The following is a 19,652-nucleotide window of genomic DNA, read 5'->3' as shown; positions in this document are numbered from 1 at the left end:
TGGCTAAGATATCACTTAGTTTATCATCATTTCATTCATAAATAATGTCTAAGTTCAAGTTCCACTTTCTATTTCTGATCAGTTTCCTGTGATTTCATTCCCTGAGAGACACAACAGATAATAGCTTTAGGGACTTGGGCACCCACATGAGAGACCCAGATTGGGTTCCAAGCTCCTAGTTTCAGCCTAGCACAGCCCTGATTGTTGCGGACATTTGTGAAATAAACCAACAGATGAAAATGGTCTCCCTGCCTTTCAAATAAGTCTATAAAAATAATTAAAAGGTTTTAATTGTGATACTTATAGGACGTTTAAATGGAAACAGGATATGTCTAAAGAGTATTTTAGGTACATTGGGAATGAAAGTGAGCAATATGGGTTTTGAATAAAGATTAGATGATTATCAACAAGTGAACAGTAGCAACAGCTTGAAGAATATATTGTAATGCCCATGAGGCCAGCACTGCGAAATAGCAGCTAAAGATGCCACCTGTGGAACAAGCATCTTATATGGGCACCAGTTGGTGTCTCAGCTGCTCCACTTCCAATTCAGCTCCCTACTAATGCACTTGGAACTCAGCAAAGGATGGTCAAAATGCTTGGGTACCTGACACCCATGTGTGATACTCAGATGAAGTTCCTGGTTCCCAGCTTGGTCCTGTCCTAGCCCTGGCAATTGTGGCCATTTGGGGAGTGAACCAGTAGATGGGCTTGATCTCTCTCTCTCTCTCTCCTCTGCCTTTCAAATTAATAAATAAGTCTTTAAACAAGAATACGCCAGGAGGCGTATGTAATGATAGAAGATGATAAAGTATAGAATCCTAAGTAACAAATACTTTGTATTTCCTTACAAGAAAATGAGAGGAAGTAGCCCTAGAAGACCTGGATTCCCAGACAATTATGTCAGTCATGAAAGTTGAAAATTTTCATTGGTTATAGGAATAAGGAAGGTTATTAATAACTATAGTACATTAAAAATAGTTTAAATTGTCTTGTTATTCTTCTCACTGGGAAATGAAATATACTGTCTATCCTTTAAATTTGGATGGACTGGATTAGACGTGTATCAATCAATAATATGTGGCAGATATGAGATGAAATCATTTACCCTCTACGTGTACTCCCAAGAGGACTTTTCCCCCATTAGAAGACATTTTGATTTCCTCTTTCCCCAACTACTAATCTGTTTTCATGCATTTAGTTATCTTGGACGTATACCCTATAAATGATATCGTGTATTGTGTACTTTTATGCTACTTTCATGTAGCATAATGTTTTTGAGGGACATCCTTGTTTTAGCTTGTATGAATACTTATTTGTTTCTGTAGTCAAATAATATCCCATTGTAAGGAGCAAGAACTTCTTTTTGTATGTCCATTTATCAACATGGAGACTTAAGTTGTTTCCACTCCGTGGTTATCATTACTCACGCTACTGTGAACTTTCATGTACAAGTCTTGGTGTAGTAGATTTTCGCTTTTCTTGAATATAAGGGAGATATACATATAAAGTTTTCAAAGTGATTATAAATTTTATTCTCTCATCAGCAAGGTGTAAAAGTTCTAATTGCTCCATAACCTCTCCAACATTTGGTTTGATTGGTGTTTTTAATTTTAACCTTTCTTATGCATATAATATTTCACTATGATTTAATTTATGTTTGCCAGTGACTAATGATGTTGAGTGCCTTTTCATGTGCTTGTTGGGAATTGATATAGGCACACTTCATTTTCTTGGCCTTTGCAGATATTGTGTCTTTTACAAATGGAAGATTTGTGGCAAACTTTCACCATGGCAAGCATTCGATGCCATTTTTCAAATAGCGTGTGATCACCTCGTGTTTTCAAGTCCCACTTTGACAATCCTTGCCATACTAAGAAATGTTTGTGCTATTATATCTGTTATGATCAGTGAAGTTTGGTGGTACACTGTAATTATATGGGCACTTATGTCCATATAAGGGTAAGCTTAATAAAATAAGAGTGTTATCACCACTGCATTGAACAGCCGTTTTCACGTCTACCTATCCTCAGGCTTTTCTCTCTCTCTCTGAGATACAGCAAAGAAGTTAGGCCAGCTAAAACTCTAAAATAGCCTGTAAGTAAGGGTGCAAGTGAAAGGAAGAGTTACACATGTCTCAGTTTCAATCAAACTAGAAATGATTAACTTAATGAGGAAGACGTGTCAGGAGAGCTAACACACCCCTAAAGCTAGGCTTTTTTCACAAAATAGCCAAATTATCAATGCAAAGGAAAAATTCTTGGAGTAAACTAAAAGCACTACTCCAGTAGTCTTAGAATGATGAAAAAGTGAAACAGATTATTGTTGATAAGAAAAAGTTTTCATGGTCTGTATTGATGATCAAATCAGCTACAACATTCCCTTACATTAATTAAAGTTTGACACAAAGGAAGGCTCCCATTCTCTTCCATTCTATGAAGACTTGAAAGAGATGTGGAAGTTACAGGAGAAATTCTGAAGCTAGCAGAGGTTGGTTCATGAGATTTAAGAAACTATCTCTGTAACAGAAATGTGCACATTGGAGTGAAGGTGAAGTGCGCGATCCAGAGGAGCTAACTAACCTGAAGGCAGCTACACTAAACAACAGACTTTATGTGTATATCAAACAGCTTTATATTGAAATAAGATGCGATCCAGCATGATAGCTTAGTGGCTAAATCCTCACCTTGTATGGGCCAGGATCCCACATCAAGGCCAGTTCTTGTCCTGGCTGCTCCACTTCCCGTCCAGCTCCCTGTTGTGGCTTGGGTAAGCAGTAGAGGATGGCCCAAAGCCTTGGGACCCTGCACCCATGTGGGAGACCCAGAAGAAACTCTTAGCTCCTGACTTTGGAATGACTCAGCTCCAGCCATTGTGGCTACTTGGGAGTGAATCAGCAGATAGAAGATCATTCTCTCTGTCTGTCTCTCCTTCTCTGTATAAATCTGCCTTTCCAATAAGAACAAAGAACCCTTTAAAAAAATATGTATTATTTGGAGGACCAGCTACAAAGCATCAATCAGTGGATGTAATCTCTCTTTCTCTCCCTCTTTCTTCCTCTTTCCCTCTCTCTAACTATGCCTTTCAGAAAGATAAAAATAAATTCTTAAAAGGAAAAGATTTATTTATTTGAAAGACAGAGTGAGAGCTATCTCTTCTGCCTTCTGGTTCACCTCTCAAGTGTTGACAACATTCAGAACTGTGGCAGGTCAAAACCAGGAGCCAAGAGCTTCATCTGACACTTCCATATGGGTGGCAGAAACCCAAGAACGTTGGCATCATCTGCTACCTTCTCAGGCACATTAGCAGGAGGCTGATTTGAAAGTGAAGAAATCAAGACTCAAATGGGCACACCCACATGGAATTTGGGCATTCCAAGCAGTGCTTAACCCACTGTGCCACAATGCCCGCTTTTGTTTACTGAAAGTATTAAGCACACTCCTGAGACTTATTCTCAGGAAACATGAATTCTTTCAAAATATTATTGCTAATTGTCAATGCATTTAGAAGTCCTACAGAGATGTGTAAGATTGATGTTACTTCAATGCCTACTATCGTAACACCTGCCTTCCAGCCCATAGATCAAGAAACAATTTTGACTTTCAAGTTTCATTATTTAAGAAAATATATTATTATGTCACCTTCTAGTTGTCAGATTTAGTGATTCCACTGATGGGTCTGAATAAATTGAAAACCTTCTGGAAAAGATGACTAACCATTTTAGATGCCATTAAGAACAATTGTGGGGCCCGGCGTGGTGGCACAGTGGTTAAGGTCCTAGCCTTGAACGCCCAGGATCCCATATGGGTGCCGGTTCTATCCCAGCAGCCCCGCTTCCCATCCAGCTCCCTGCCTGTGGCCCGGGAGAGCAGTCGAGGATGGCCCAGGGCTTTGGGACCCTGCACCCGCGAGGGAGACCCGGAAGAGGCTCCTGGCTTTGGATCGGCATAGCATGGGCCATTGCGTTCACTTGGGGAGTGAATCATCGGACGGAAGATCTTCCTCTCTGTTTCTCCTCTCTGTAAATCCGCCTTTCCAATAAAAATAAAATAAATCTTTAAAAAAACAAAAAGAACAATTGTGATGCATGAGGTAAGTAGAAATGCCAACACTCACAGGAGTTAGGAAGAAGTGTATAGTAAACTTTCTGAATGACTTTGAGGGATTCAAGACTTCACTGAGGACAGTAACTGCACATGAGGTGGAGGCAGCAGGAGAACTGGAACGTGAGGTAAGCAAGCAAAGTGATTTCCTGAGATGGAATCCACTCCTAATGAAGGTGTTGCAAACACTGTTGAAATGACCACAAGGAATTTAAAATAGTATATAAACACTTGATAAAGCAACATCAGGGGTTTAACGGTTTCAGTCAATTTTTAAAGTTTTACTGTGAATAAAATGCTATTAAGCAGCATAATGCACTACAGAGACTCCTTCATGAAAGGAAAAGTCAATCAATTCAGAAGGCATCACTACTGTCTTATTTTAAGAAACAGTAACAGCCAGCCAACCTTCAGTAACCTCTCGTCTTTCAGCAGTCAACAGCATCAAGGAAAGTACCTCTACCAACAAAAAGATTATGATTTGTTGAACCGCCACATGACTCTTTATATTTTTACAAATATCTCATCAGTAAAATGGGTAAAATATTTTTATCAAAAAACAATTCAATTTTAAAAGAAATTTAATGAAAATGGTGTGTATTTATAAGATACTACTATGTAATTTTTATAAATACAGAAGTAGAGATGATCCATGTTATATTCTTTTATGAATTTCTTTTTACCAATTTATTTACTTATTTGAAAGTCAGAGTTACATAGAGAGAGGAAGAGATAAAGGGGGAAAAGAGAAATTTTCCATCTACTGATTCACTCCCCAAATGGCCAAAATAGCCACAAATGAGCCTAGATGAAGTCAGGAGCAAGAAGCTTCCCCTAGGCTCCCAATGTGGGTGAAACATCCTAAGAACCTGAGACAACCCTGCTGCATTCCCAGGCATACCAGCAAGGAGCTGGGTTGGAAGTCTTGAACCAGCACCCATTTAGGATGCTGGCATCGCAAGTGATTGTGTTACCTGCTATGGCACAATGCCAGTTCCCTACGTAATGTTTCATGCCATCCCGCTATGTAGTGTTTCATTACATGTGCACATTGTAAAATATCCAGTAAGAGTAAGTATGCTTATCCTTTCAAGCATTTGACATGTATAGTGAAAGCATGCAACATCCTATCTCCTAGAGACATACAATACATTAATATTGTCTATAGTCATGCTACTGTGTAATAGAACTATGGAACTCTTATTCCTGCGTAGTTAGAACCTAGTATCGATCACCAGTGTTTATATAGTCATCCTTCATCAGCCTCTGCAACAATATGAGAGTTTCTATTATACAGTACCTCTAGATGCATGTTTACCTATATATCCATTAATTTTATATTTTGCATGAGTTTACCTTATATCAGGGAGAACATATGATATTTCTCCTATGGGGGTTGGCTTATTTCACTAATTTTGCTGCAAATGGTAGAATTTCATTTTTTTCCATGGCTGAGTAGCATTCCATAATGTAGGTGTCCCACAGTTTCTTTCTTTCTTTTAAGATTTATTTATTTAACTGGAAAGTCAGATTCACAGAGAGTAGAGACAGAAACATCTTCCAACCACTGGTTCACTTCCCAAGTGGCTGCAACAGCTGGAGCTGAGTCAACCCAAAACCAGGAGCCTGGAGCTTCTTCTGGGCCTCCCAAGAGGGTGTAGGGGTTCTAATGCTTTGGGATATCCTCTACTGTTTTCCTAGGCCACAAGCAGGGAGCTGGATGGGAAATGAAGCAGCTAGGACGTGGAACAGCACCAGTGTGAGATCTCAGCACCTGCAAGGCAAGGACTTTAACTACTAGGCTACTGAGGCGGACCCTGTACCACAGTTTCTGTAGCCACTCCTCTTTCGACAGGCATCTGAGTTGTTTGCATGTCTTTGTATCACATTTTCTTTGTCCATTCACCATTGGGTGGACACTTCTATTGGTTCCATTTCTTGGCTACTGTGAATATTACTACAGAAAACATGGGAGTGTGACTGTCTCTGACAAATGGAAATGAATTTCCTTTCTTCTGGATATATGGGTAGTTCTTTTTAAATTTTGTGAGGAACAGGCACACTTTTTTCCACAACAACTTGTCCATCTATGCTCCCATAGTTGTACAAGGGTTACCTTTTCTGTCCGTCCTAACACTTGATATTTGATAGCCACTGTTACTGAAGTGACGTGACATCTCATTGTGGTTTCCATTTGTAGTTCCTTGATGATTAATGATGCTGAACATTTTTTCATATACCTTTTGGCCATTTGTATATCTTCTTTTGAGAAATGTTTGTTTAGTTCTAGTGCAAAATTTTAAATTGGATTTTTTTTAAAGATTTGTTTTTATTATTATTTTTTTCATTGGAAAGGCGGATATACAGAGAGGAGAGACAGAGAGGAAGATCTTCCGTCCGATCATTCACTCCCCAAGTGAGTGCAACGGCCGGTGCTATGCCGATCCAAAGCCAGGAGCCTCTTCCGGGTCTCCCACGCGGGTGCAGGGTCCCAAAGCCTTGGGCCGTCCTCGACTGCTTTCCCAGGCCACAGGCAGGGAGCTGGAAGGGAAGCGGGGCTGCCGGGATTAGAACCGGCGCCCATATGGGACCCCGGGCGTGCAAGGAGAGGACCTTAACCACTTGCGCCACCGCGCGAGGCCCTAAATTGGATTTTTAAAACTATTTCATTCTCACTTCATAACACCTTTATTTCAGTTTGAAGAATTCCTTTTAGCATTTCTTATAAAACAGATCTGAGGAGCTGATAAATGCCCTCAACTTCTATTTCTATGATTTATCTCCCTGTTCTGCCTTAGAAACAGTTATGCTATATACTGAATTCTTAGCTGGTTTTTTTTTTTCATCCACTGTAGTAGAAAGTCTCATCCCACTGCTCTGAAATCTGTGAGCTGGATTCATCTGGACCTCTCTGTATTATTTTCTTCTTGTCTGGTGCAACTTTGAGAGTTTTTCCTTTAGCTTTAACCTTGGAAAGATTTGTAATAATGTGTCTTGGGATAGACTTGGTTGGGTTGAATTTGAGGGATGGCTGTGACTTTCCCGTATGCTGGTAGTTGCATCTTTCTCTAGGTTTGAAAACTTTTCTCTTTAGCTGCTTGAATGTGCTTTCTAACCCTTTTATAGTCTCAAGGCACTCTTGTATATCAACAACTATATGTAACGTCTGCTCTTTTCACGTTAGTTCATATTTTCCATCATCTTTCTTTATTAGTTTTAAATAAAGTTATTTCTCCTTCAATTACATAATTTCAAATAGTCTGTCTTCAAGTTTACCGGTGGCTTCTTCTGTTTAATCTGTTCTGTTATTGATGCCTTCTATCACAATTTTAATTTCACTTGGTGAACTTTTATCTTAAAGGAGTTTTGCTTGCTATTTTATATTTACTTTCTGCTATCAAATTTCTCTTTGAATATTGAACCATTTCTCTGTCTTCCTTTGTGTTTTGTGGCACTCAAAGGCAATGCTAACATTGCTGATGGTGGCTTTATCTGCTATGCCACAACACAGATCCTTGCTTCTTAATCCTATGATAGTATATGCCTTAAGGGGAAGAATTATGGCTTCCCTGGCAGCCAGCACTCACCATGTGACATAATACCAATGAGATGGAAGAAACGTGTGCAATAATGGCTCATCTTTCCTACTCTTTTCTACTAAGAGCATGCGTGCAAAATTCAGAGATTGTGTAGCCATCTTTAATTTGTGTGATGGATGCTGAAATGGAAGGAAAATTGTAACTATGAACATTGACCACCTCCCGAGCTCCAGGAAAGACTATGAGTGAAGGAACTCCCAACTTCTTAGTTAAAAGAAAGCTATATATCCACATGTGTCATGAGCCAGCACTCGGGTAGCTAATGATAGATTTGTGGAGGAATCTTGCCTACTTAGCTACTAAATCTTCTTCCACGACTGATGTTCTCTAGTGAGCATTCACATGTGTTACAGATTTTCTCCCTTCACTCTACTCCCATTTATTTACTCACATCCTTGGCTCATTCTCTCATTCTTAATATTTCATGAGCCCCTGCCTATATGTCTGGATTTATTGTGGCATCAGCCACTTCTCGTTTTACAAAAAATGGATAAACAGGCGAATCACCCCAGAATATCTATTAGAAAGATTTTCTGTAACTTCTGTCTTTCAAAATCTTATAAGAACGGTATATAGTACAGTTGCTTCCACTGAACTGATATTTACATAAACCAAACTTGAAGTTTTTGCTGTTCTTTCAATTAGACATAGCTATTCCCAATGGGATCCTAGTAAGGTAAAGGAGAGGTGCTGGAAGATGGAACTGAGACATGATAGTCTGGACTACATGGTAATGCTGCTGTTACTGAGCTCTCTTTCCCTTCTCATGCTCATCTTACAGTGAGCTATCACGGGCTTAAGCAATGTTATGACTTTGGGGCTTTGTGCAAACTCAGCTTGTAGTGGGTGATTCTAGGGGCATGCTTCTGTGCAGTGTCATGGCCAGGTATTCCAGCTTTACCTAGCTCCACCAGGAATGGATTGCTCTCTTTCCTTCTTCACGTTGTTAAAAATATATTCACAGAATTCCTGTTCCAGAATCTCAGGGGCCTACACTGGTTGTTCTTAACATAGGGCTTATGACAAGCAGCATTATCCCTTTGGACTTTTCCTATCACCAGTATCTCTAATACCACACCTTCTACAGGTCTTGCAGCATAAGCAGAAGGCTTGCTTGCAATTAATTTTGGATTTGTTGCCTAAACTCTCTCTTTTCCTTGGACTCCCAAGACTGGCAAGATTTCTTGCTGTCATCTAGTATATGGGTAAGAGAAGTATTCCCAAAAGTGGAGTATGCTAGCTCCTGAGCTCTGGGCAGCTTATCAGGGAGAGGAGTTCCTTTACTTAGTGGGAGGGACAAGACATGTTTTGCATTTACTTTGAAAGGCATACTCTGGTATGCCGGTGGCTGTAAGACCCCTAAATTTGACTTATGTACCATGCCCCTGATTCTTTACTGGGTTTATCACATATCTGATGGAGCATGTGTATCTTATTAAATCCTGTATGGGCTAGCCACTTCTTACTCACTAGTCCCATTAGGCCATTACAGGGTGCTGTGGGATTTCCAGCTGGTCCAGATCTCTTCATTTTATATTTGAACAAGACATACTGATGTTAACACAGGTGTGTTTTTAAGATTAATTCATTTTTATTGGAAAGTCATATTTACAGAGAGAAGGGAAGATGAAAGAGATCCTCTGTGTGCTGGTTCACTCCCCAAATGACTGCAATAGCCACACCTGAGCCAATTCAAAGTCAGGAGCCAGGAGTTTCATCTGGGGCCTCCCACATGGGTACAGAGTCCCAAGACTTTGGACCATCCACTATTGCCTTCCTAGGCCACAAGCAGGGAGAGAGTAGGAAAATGGAGCAGCCGGAACACTAACTGATGCCCACATGGAATCCTGGCAACTGCAAGGCGAGGATTTAGCCACTAGGCTATCCCGCTGGGCCCTGTTAACAGTTTTGGACAAAAACTGAAAGTAAGTGTTGTTACCCAGACCTTAAACTCTTCCTGATCTTACTACCATTTGTTTAACATTTGCATTTATTTTCATTTTATTTGAAAGACAGAGAGATAGACAGAAATAGATCTTCCATCTGCTGATTCACTCCTCAAATGCCCTCAACAGGCAGGGCCAGGCCAGAGTCCTGGGAGCCCAGAACTCATTTCACTTCTCCAACATGGATAGCAGGGCCCCAAATACTTGAGCTATCATCTGTTGCCTCTCAGGGTGCCATCAGCAGGAAGCTAGATTGGAAGCCGAGTAGCCGACTCTAAATACTCTCACATGGAGTGTAGGCATGATAAATTCTGACGTAGTCACTGTACCCCATGCCTTGTTTGTATTCTCTGATCAGAGTATAAAAGAACTCTTACACCATGCAAACAGGTATGTGTTTTGCTCTGAAACAATACTAATCTGCTGTAGCAAAGAAATTAATCATGTCCAGAATTGCGGTTAAAATTAGGGAACATCTTACTAAACTTGAAGTAATCTCATTTTTCAAGATGAAAATGGTCTCCTTGGGCTCAGATTAGCAAATTAAATAGAGTTCATTGCCCTTGCCTGCTTTAAGTCCTCAAGGGTGGCACTAATTTCTGCCACCTGAGAGTGTGAATTTTTTGGATCCTCAGATGACATCTTTGTGCTGTTTCATCTGGTTTATTTATAAAGAGTACACGCTTACTTTCTTTCAACTTTGCAGGTTATTTTTCCTAATGCTGGCTTTAATCCTGGCAATAAAAGTTATCTTAAAAAAGAAGAAGTTTCTTAACCCAGCACAATAGCCTAGTGATTAAAATCCTCTCCCTGCATGTCCCTGAATCCCATATGGGCACCTGTTCATCTCTGAGCTGCTCCACTTCCCTTCCAGCTCATTGCTTGTGGCCTGGGAAAGCTGTAGAAGACAGCCCAAAGCTTTGGGACCCTGCACCCATGTAGGAGACCCAGAAGAAGCTCCTGGCTTGTAACTTAGGATCAGCTCAGCTGTGGCTGTTGCAGCCACTTGGAGGGTGAACCAGCAGATAGAAAATCTTTCTCCTCTCCTCTCTGTAAATCTCCCTTTCCAATAATAAATAAATAAATCTTAATTTAAAAGTTTCTTTAAAATTTATTATTTGAAGAAAGAGCTCTCATTTTCTGGTTCACTCCTCATCAAGTCTCATCTGGGAGCAAAGCTGGGAGTCAGAAATTCAATCAAGATATCCCACATGGGTGGCAGGAACCAAAGTCCTTGAGCCTCAATTATTGTACCCCAAGATTTGCCTTAGCAAGAACCTAGAGTTAAGAGCTAGTTGAGTATGAAACCCAGGTGGTATGCTGTTATCATAACTGCTAGGCTAGTAGCGCAACTGAATTACTTTGGCTCTGCAATTAATCTTTTCCCATTATGGTTATTAAGGGAAAAAGCCCCCTGTGCCTGAATGTGTATAGTGCACACACATGTTCCATAGATCAATGAAGTGCACATGCATCTGGATTTCCAAAGCAAAGCATTCAATTTTAACCCTGATACAAAGAGGGCAGTGAAATGAGAAAATATGCACAGACCAATTTTCATTACTTATCATGCATTCCTTCAGGGCTTATGTATTTTATAAATTTTTTGGTAACTGAAATGCTACAAAAGTATCTTTAAAATTCATTATTTGAATGAGAGCTCCCCTCTGCTGATTCACTAAGTGTTATAAAAAGCAAAGAGACCATTGACTGCATGGAAGAACTGCGAGAAGCAAGCCCTTGGCAACGTCCTTTATTTCTTAAGAGATTTGACCTGGGTTGACCTGGCTGGCCTAGAGCTGTGGAGTGCTTGTCTGGGGAAATGATTGCCCTGCCTCCTGAGAAAGAATGGGAGCAGGGTTTACAACCTGTAAGCAGCTCCAACTCTGGACAACCAGAATTACCAAACTGCGATAGGAGTGCATGCCCCCAGTGCTTGCTGGGAAAGGCCATCAGCAGGGTGTGCAGGGTGTGCTCTGTGAGTGACCCCCTCAGCAGGAGAAGCTGAGCAGCAAAAACTCCTCTCAACTTCCTGGAACATTTGCTGGGTAAGAAAGGCTCAAATAATCTCTATACATAAAACCAGATTTTTTTGGTCTTTCGCAGCCATCGTCTACATACGTTTTTTTTTTAACACATTTGACAAAGGTATTTGGGATAATACATTCATTTTCTGCAACCACTGTAAAAACTGCCACAAACTTAGGGCCTACAGCAAACAGCAGTGTGTTCTCTCACAGTCTGAATGCAGCAACCCAAAGCCAGCTATAGAAGGCAGAAATCAAGGTGTCACTGGAGCCGTGACTCACCCGGGGGCTTGAGGGGAAAATCCATTCCTTGGGCTGTCAGCAGTCCGATTCTGCCTGTCTTCACATCATCTCTTTTGTTTGTGGATGAGCTCTCTCCCCCGCCCCCCACCGTCTCTCCAGACACTGTGATTACCCATAGAGGCTACCCAGATAATGAAGGATAATCTCCCCATCTTAAGATCCTTAACTTAATCACACCTGCAATGAACCTTTATCCTTATAAATTCACATTATATTATAAGCTACAGAGATTAGGACCTGTCTGGCCCATTTCCTGTTGCTATAACTGAATATCTGAAACTGGGTAATTACAAGGGGAAGGAGTTTATTTTGGCTCATGGCTCTGGAGGTTGGAAGGTTGGACAGCTGCATCTGGGGAGGGCTTGTACTGCATCATAACATGGTGTAAAAAGCCAAACCTGCTTTATAACAAGCTACTCTCCCGGTGACTAATCCGTCCCCACCACAGTGAGAAATGAGCATGCTATGGAGAAGGGCACTAGTCCCTCTTAGCAACCTAAACAACTATGAAAGGCTCCACTTCCCACACCCAGCCCACAATGTCAATCACATTGCAACATTACTTTCACAGGGGGTCAAGTCATGGCAACAGCAGACATTTTGGAGACCATTATTCCAGATTCCACATGCGGATTTCTTTAAAACCTCTAACAGAAGGATACACTTTTGGCCCAGAGATTAAGATACCAGTTGAAACAACTACATCCCATATTGCCTTGTCAGGGTGGAAGATTCAGCTCAGTTCCTAATTCCAGCTTCCTGCTAGTATACACCCTGGGAAGCAGCAGTTATGCTTGGGTTCTTGGATCCTTGCCACCCACGTGGAAGATTTGGATTCATTTCCCAGTTCTCCACTTCAGCCTGGCTTAGCCCTGACTATCAGTCATTTCAGAAGTTAACTAGCAATTGGTGGCAATCTGCCTCTCTCTAGCTCTCAAAAGAAAAGGGGGGAAAAAAGACAAATGACATAGATTAATTTAACTAATAGAGAAACCCAAGTTGAGAAATGATATAAGTGTCATCTATATGCTAATCAGAAGAGAGTAATTATACTTTTTAAGACACCATGTGGGGCTGGCGATGTGGTATAGGAGGGAAGCAGGAGGGACAGAGTAAAGGTATTGCCTAAAGTGCCAGAATCACATATAGGTGCTGACTTGATTCATAGATGCTCACACCTCTCCTTGCTAATGTGTCTGAGAAGCAGCTGAGGATGCCTCACGTGCTTAGGCCATCTATATGGAAAATCCAGAGGAAGCTCCTGGCTCCAGACAGGACCAGCTCCAGGCATTGTGGCCATTTGGAGTGAACCAGTGGATGGAAGATTCTCTCTTTCTCTATCTCTGTAACTGCACCTTTTAAATAAATATATCTTTAAAAAACAATAATGCTGGCCCCACACTCTCAAACCTTTAAAAATGTGAGCCAAACAAGCCTTTTTTCTTCTTCTCCTTTGAAAGTTACCCAGAGTCAGGTATGCAAAAAGAAAACAGACTAAAACAATTAATTAGAGGGTCTATCTTCTTCTCACAGCTTTTCCTGTGTTGGCCAACCATAATCACAGATGCTGAAAGCACAAATTGATCTTCCCTCTAGAGGAGAAAGGCATGTGAATGCCTTTCTATGGATCAGCTTGTTAAACAGAGGAGCTGATCATTCCAAATGCAGTCTCCCCACTAGCCCAGCATCATCACCTGAGGGCTCGCTTGCAGTGCAAAATCTGGGCCCCGTCCAGCAAGTCAGAATCTTTCCATGTGATTTTTATCCATGCTGAAGTCTAGTCTATACTAGAATGTCTGTACATTAAAGGAATTTCTGGAGCTAAACTAAAAGGCAAAATGAATGTGTGAGGTGACAGATAAGTAAGAGCTAAGGTGAAGAGCAGATTAAAAGCATGATGAAATTAGAGAGAGAAAGGGAACAAAAGGGAACCAAAACCAGCAATTGCAGAAGCAGCATGTGGGATGAGAAGGCATGTTCCCAAGAGTCAGAGCTTTGAACCTGTAAGGCAGAAGGCTTTTGTGGAAAAAGACTTGCTTTTTTTTTTTTTTTTAATATTCTTTGTGAATTCTTTTTCTAAAATTTTTATTTATTTGAAAATCAGGGAGACAAGGAGAAGCAGGGAGAGCTCCCATCTGCTTGTTTATTCTCCCAAATGCCCACAAAGGTCAGAAAACTAGGAACCAGGAACTCCATCCAGGTTTCCCACAAGGTGAGAGGAACCAGATCACCAGGCTGTCACTGCTTCCCTCCAGGGACTGCACTAGTGGGAAGCCAGACACAGAAGCAAGGAGTCCAGGGTCAAACCCAGCCACTCAGACACAGAATTCAAGCAGCTTAACCTATGCCTTAACCACTGAGCTACACCCCTGCCACAGAAGAGATGGAGTCTGCAGGATTATGGTTCAAAGAGCAAAAGTTTAAGATGCATAAATGCCTGGATTTGAATTCTTAAATTCCCAAGGCATACCTTCAGAAAATCAGGTAGAGTACCCAGTCTCTGACAGCAGTCTTCTGTCCTGTATCTTAGAGCTATCTCCCTCACAAGATCTTTTTGGAGTTTGGAGAGAGGTCCTGAATGTAACAAAGGCCTATCATGATTGTGTTGGTGCTTAGCCTACCCCCTAAAATGCTGCTGAAGATACCTATATCTCACATGGGAGTACCTGGGTTCAAATCCTGGCTCTTGTTCCCAATTGATTCCAGCTTCCAGCTAACATGATGAGCTCAGGGAGACAGTAGTGATGGTTCAAGTAATTGAATTCCTGCCACCCACATGGAAGATTGGATTGGATTCATGGTTTCCAGCTGTGGCCCAGGCCACTGCAGCCAGTGAACCAGTGCATGGGAGCTATCTCTTCATCTCAAATAATACAAACTCTAAATACCAAGCAAAAGACTCATCACATGTGTCAGCCTCCAAACCTCCTTGTTGTTTTTTTTTTTTTTTTAAGTTATTTGACAGGGTTGTTTTTCTTCGAGAAGCTGGGCTTTATCCACTGGTTGACTTCCTAAAATGGCCTGGGCTGTATCTACACTAGAGCTAGGGGCTGAGAACACAATCTAGGTCATCTCTGTGGGAGACAGGAGCCCAGTTACTTCAGGATTGCCACCTGCCAGGATTGCATTAGCTGAAACTAGAAACAGAACCCAAGCACTTTGTAGACACTTTAACCACTATCTACTTCCTAAACTTCATCTTTAATTGATACATAACAAATATTCACACTTCTCTTAACCTTTTTTTCTGCAGAAGACAAGAGTTGATGAAGAGATAGAATTGAGATGAATAGAAAGAAGAGCTTTCTACAAACTTGAGACCATTTTCAATCCAATGAGCTATGACTCCCCCTTATGGGCTGAATGTGTCTTCCCAAGACCCGTGTACTGAAACCTCCTATGCAATGTGACAGGGTTTGCAGATAGGACCTTTGAGGGGGTAACCAGGCTACATGAAGCCATAGAGGAGAGTTCTGACCCAATGGGAATAGTGTCCTGATACCAAGAGACACTGCAAAGTTAGCATAATTCCTCCCTGTCCCCTTTCTCTCCTCTCCTCGCTCTCTGCCATATGAGGACACAGAAGGCAGCTGTCAGCAAACCGTCTAGAGAACTTTTGCAAGGCATCAAACACTACAGGAAACTTATAATTGAACTTTCTAGTCTCCAGAACTGTGAAGAAAGAAATTTCTGTTGTGTAAGCCACTCAGTCAATGCTGTTTTGTTAGGTAGGGCATCCTAAGTGGACGAAGCTACTTCCCTCGCTGGAATCATTAAAACAGAAGTTGATAGTTACTCTCAGATGTAAAAGAGCTTTAGGCAGGAGAAAGCCCAGTGACAGCAAACTAAATCCCTAAATCAGAGCGTCTCCACCTTCGGTGCACATTGGGAAATGTGTTCACCTGGGAAACGTTTTAAAAGTAATGAGGTCCAATTTTTCTTCTGTGTTTTTGGATGTGTGTGCTTAAATGGCAGCCCATGTGACTTTATTGTGCAGCCAAGGCAGGGCAATCGCTTTACTCTCTTAAGAGAGCTGAGACCTTTCCTGGTTTTGTGTTATCATGAATTTGTTAAACCAGGTGATGTAAGAATGCAGTGTTCATCATTGATTCTGTTGTGCAAGTTTGAAAAAGGGAAGAGATGAAATTGTTGAGCTCTTCAAGTCATGAAGCAAGCTAATGGTGAAGTTGTAATAATGTATTTTTGTGGGGAGTGAGGTGCTGAAGCCGCTCCCCAGAATAGGAAAGCTGGAATAGGAGGGGCCGTCCCAAGATGGCGGCTGGTCCAGGGCCAGGAGGCAGAGTTGGTCTCGCCAGCAGGTAAACAGGAAGTCACAGGGATAGGCCAATGCCCCCGCTGCGATTATGTCATTGCTACTGGCCTATCAGATAGCGCCAAGTGGACCCACGGGGAGAAGTGATTGGTGGAGAACAATATAAAAGTAGCCGTAAAAGCTAGGCAAGATGAGGGACAACAACGGAGGACGGACTAAGAGAGATAGACAGACAACGGATGGAAGGACGATAGAGGACTGGGGGGTGACGAGGAGAAGGACTGGGGGACGACAAGGAAAAAGACTGGGGAAAGAACAATGGACAGAACAGGAAGAACGGGGCAGCAGAGAGGGGAAGAAGGGTTAAGATCTTTGAGTGGAAAAGCTAAGGCATACAACAATGGACAAAAGCGGACAGAGGGATACAAAAGCGGTATAGAAGCAGTAAGAGCAGTACAGAGAGACAGGGACAAGAACGGAGAAATGAAGCAGAAAGTACAGGAAGAAATATGGGAAAAAGAATGGCGCAAAGAAGGCTGGAGAAGTGGGGAGGAAAGCTTAAACCAATGGGGACAGGAGCAGCGGAGGTAAGGATTTAAACACAGCCACTCTTGGCAGTGAGGGGTCCGGTTATGGTTCCGGCTTTTCCTGGACCCTCAAGAGCGTGCTTCATTGTTTTAATGATGCCGCTGCTGGGCAGCAGCGACATATTTTCCAGTCCGGACTCTTTGGAGCTTTCTGGTGAAGTGCAATATGTAGTAGATATCTATTGACTTGCTGAGACAGCAATATGGAGTGAATGTGTGCACTCCAAAATTCATACATAGGAATTATAACCCTCAATGAGGTGGTTTTTGAAAATGAAACTTCTGAGATACAATTAGGTTTACGTGAGGTCATTAGGGTGAAGCTCTCTTGATTTGATTAGCCTCTTATAAAAATAGCAAAAGATGAGGGATGGGAACCAACACAGGGGTTCAGTGCTACGCAGTAGCTGAGTGCTTTAAGCTGCTCTCTGCAGTGCTATCATCTGATATGGTCACCATGTTAAGTCTCAGCAGTTTCACTTGCAACACAGCTCCCTATTAGTGCACACACTAAACAGAAAAAGTTTACAGAAAACAGTGAAGGATAGCCAGGTACTTCAGCCACTGCACCCATTTGTTGAGATCCAGAAGAAGGGCCTGGCCCAGCCCTGTCATTGCAGCCATCTGAGGAGGGGACCAGCAAATACAAGATTTCTCTCTCTCTCTCTCTCTCTCTCTCTCTCTCTCTCTCTCTCACCCCTTTCCTTCTTTCTAGCCTTGCCTTTCAAATAAGTAAAATAAAAAATCCCGAGACTACAGAGTTCACTGTATGCCACGTGAGGACACAGCAAGATGGCAGTCTGCAGTTCTGGAAAAGAGACCTCACCTGAAGTCAATCATGCTGACACCAGATTTTGACATCCCAAACTCCAAAACTGACAGGAATACTTCTATTGTCTAAGTCATCCATCTAGTGTACATTTTTAGAGCAACCCAAACTGACCAAGATAGCCAGAAACTTTCTCCCTTGTTTTGGAAGAGTTTTTCTTTTTGGAGACAAGCTCTTCCCAATTCTATTAGTCTTAATAGGATAGTAAGTTTTGGGGGCCCTCTAAGTGACTCAATCTAAGCCAATCAGACTCTATCGCTAGAGAATGACAGAGAAGTTCTAGAATGTGAGACAGGATTATTCCCAAAGCATAACCTAATAGCTTATGCATGTTTCTTAAGAGCTTATGGCTTCTTGTTTCTCAAGACCTGGTTTTCAGTCTTTAATTCTAGTATCCTTCCAGTAAATTCCCCCTTTTTCTTTCTATATGGGTCAGAGCTTCTTTCAGTTGCTTGTAGATGTGATTCAGAATTTGGTTCCCGGATATGGTTACTGCAAGTAAAAGACTGATGTTGTGGAAATAACAGAATTGGATAATAGGTTTAGGATAGTGAGAATTTCACAATTCCATTTAAAACAGTTGGAAAAGCTATTTTTTTACACTTCCCAACAATTTTCTCTTTTTACTTAATCTAGTCCTGATTAATCTAAGCTATTTAGGCAAAATGTGAGGGGCTCCTGTCCTCTAGCTCCCTGGAGAATTAGTGACCTGGGGCTGCAGTTGGGGGAATGCTTTTGTCCTTCCCACTGGAGGAGTCTCAGTGTATACCAATACTTGGCTCCAAATCAACTCTTGTGCTTTCACAGCCCTCAAGACAATAAATAGAAACTGGAAATTTAGATACAGAGAGAAGTATTCCACAAAACTTCCTCTCTAAGATTGTTATACTAGAAAGAGCTTATAGAAACAACAAGGTGGAGTACAGAAGGCAAGCATGTAAATGACCACAGCTAGCAGATCTCCGTTTGTTAAACCCTTACTCTGTGCCACACATTGAGCTATTATGTCATTTAACCCTAGAAGAGCAATAGTATCATGTTTTGTTTTGTTTCTAAGGTTGAGCTGCAGAGGCACAGATTTGAATTGATTCAATCATCCATGCTTTTCCGCTGCTGGCATATTATCATCTGTCTAGACATGACCTCTATTTTTTCTTATCTTCTTTATCCTTCAACCCAAGTGTATCAAATGCATGTCCTTCCAATCTACTTTCCATAGACTTACAGATCCATATAAAAAATATAGTATAATGTCTGCTTTTAAAATGTATATAAATGGATCTTACTGCATATCTCACTGTGCAATTTGCTTTTTTTACTCAGCATTATGTTTCTGAGATCCATCCACATTGATATATATATATATATTTATATATATGTATATATAAAGAGAGCTGGTTCATCTGTTTAAACTGCTCCATTGCATACTCTCATATCAATATCCTATACTTATGCATTTTTTCCTGGTGAATATTTAGACTATTTCTAATTTTCTCCTATTATAAAAAATGCTTTAGTGAACAATCTTGTATATATTTCTTAATGCACTGTATATGTATTTCTCTAAGATTTACCTTGAGGTAGAATTTCTAGGCCTTAAGCTGCATGCATGTTGCATGCCAAATTGCTTTTCAAAGTAGCATTATGATTTTACACTTCCAACTGCATAACAGTTCTGGAGATGGAAACTATTATTACCTTGATCTTGCCGATGGAGAAACTAAAGAAACACAAAGTGCCCCCAAGTTAAACACCATAGTCGGAAATGCATTTGGTTGCAAGTGGGAAAATCCCACCTGCCAGTAGCTTAAACAGTATAGACACTGGCCATCTCACTTAACAAAAATGAGAGAGAAGGAGAGAGAGTGAGAGCAAAGGAGGGAGGGAGGGAGAGAGAGAAAGAAAAAGCAGATCCTGAGTAGTAGCTCAGCCATGTCAATGGCAACACGGGCATTCCTGAGCTTTCTATTTCACCATCCTAAGTG

Source organism: Ochotona curzoniae, unplaced genomic scaffold, assembly GCF_017591425.1.
Source record: "Ochotona curzoniae isolate NIBS_2020 unplaced genomic scaffold, NIBS_Ocur_1.0 contig_2210, whole genome shotgun sequence".
Classification (NCBI taxonomy): domain Eukaryota; kingdom Metazoa; phylum Chordata; class Mammalia; order Lagomorpha; family Ochotonidae; genus Ochotona; species Ochotona curzoniae.
This window is presented reverse-complemented; position numbering follows the sequence as displayed.